Here is a 1,546-nt window from a genome sequence, read left to right on the forward strand (position 1 = left end):
TCCCTGCTTCTGCCTACCTGAACCCAGCTGTTCTGACCTTCTATCTCCCTGGTGGCTTTCAGTCTGTTAGGGGTGATGCAGACTTCCATGAATTGTGGGTGTGCCAGTTCCTCAAGATCCTGTTGCTGTCTCACTTCTTCCAGCTCCATTTCTAGCATACTTACTAGTTTATGCAAATCCTGGATCGCGCGGCACTTTACGCACACTTGGTTTAGCTCCGCTGGGTTTTCTCGGATTTCCCACATCAAGCAGGTGTCACAGATTACTGGCTTGAAGACCATGTTGAGGTTTTTTTTTTTTTTAAGTTTAGTTTCTTCTGCAGCCGTCAGCCTGCTTCCTTACTGCTTCGAAACTGCTCTGTACTTTTCCACGCCTGTACTTCTCCCACTCGCTGTCGCTTCCACTCGCTGTCGCTGGGAAGACTGCCTCGTTTAACTGCGTTGTTCTGCTGTGCTGTTGGCTCCTCCCCTCGCCCGTGTCTCAAAACGGCGCTGAATTTGAATCAGCTGCTCCGAGTTTCAGCTTGTTTGTTATCAGAAAAACACACTCGGCTGTTTGACTTTGAGCTGCTGCTGTGTTTCCCCAATACATGTAAGGCCAGAGCAGTGAAAGGCACAGCTAGTTGATCAGAGTTGTTTTTGAGCAGTGAGGTACTAGACACATTGCGAAGGGAATATCTCAGCGGTGAAATGGCGAATTCAAAAAATTCCTTCACTGTTTTATGGTAGGAAAACAAAGTTTTTGATATTTAGTCCGTTTTTTTTTGCTCTTTTGCTTTTGTAATAATATTACAGATGATTTTTGATATAATGTGTAATTGCAGTACCATGTTCTGCGGGTGGAACATGGGGGCGTAAGAGGTTAAAGCCAGGTTTTGTCAGTCCCGGGAACAGTCTCAGTAGCACTGTGGCAGGGCAGGGCTCTGCCTGTAAATAATATTGGTTTGTGATGTTTTGATGGTGGTTGGCAGGGATGGGTTTAATTTCCTATCCCTGCCAAAATACACGTGAGAATGTGACTGGAGCTGATTAAATAGTTGATGATAATTAGGCTCCAGCCACATGATATAAAAAAATGGAGAAAATCCTTTGTTTGGTGTGGTGTGTCTGTCTGTTTCTTTCTTTCAGACAGAAGAACCCCTTTCTGTTAAACAAGAAGAGGTACTGGAATCTGACCGTATTAAACGGGAGCCCTCTAAAGTAAGGAAGGAAGAATTAAAGGACTTCAAACTAAACATCCCTGAGCTGGAGCCTGTATGCCTGTGAGAGTGTAGCGGGGTGCGGGAGAAAATCTGCGTGAGAGAGCAAGGTGCTGGAGAGGAAGGCTCTCCCAACAGCACACACGGAGGTGGAAAGGAAGACAGGTGCTCACATTCAGAATGCAGTCTAGCAGGTGAGTGACTCCCAGTAGCTGTGACATTGTCATTCTAGATTGTGTGATATCCACAGTGTGGTTAAGAGTGAGGGAGGGAACATATAGGTTACATTACCCGCTATATGTTTTTCCTGTACAACTCCAGCCAGTTGAAGATAGGACTCACTACTGG

Source organism: Polyodon spathula, chromosome 23 (genome assembly GCF_017654505.1).
Source record: "Polyodon spathula isolate WHYD16114869_AA chromosome 23, ASM1765450v1, whole genome shotgun sequence".
Lineage (NCBI taxonomy): Eukaryota > Metazoa > Chordata > Actinopteri > Acipenseriformes > Polyodontidae > Polyodon > Polyodon spathula.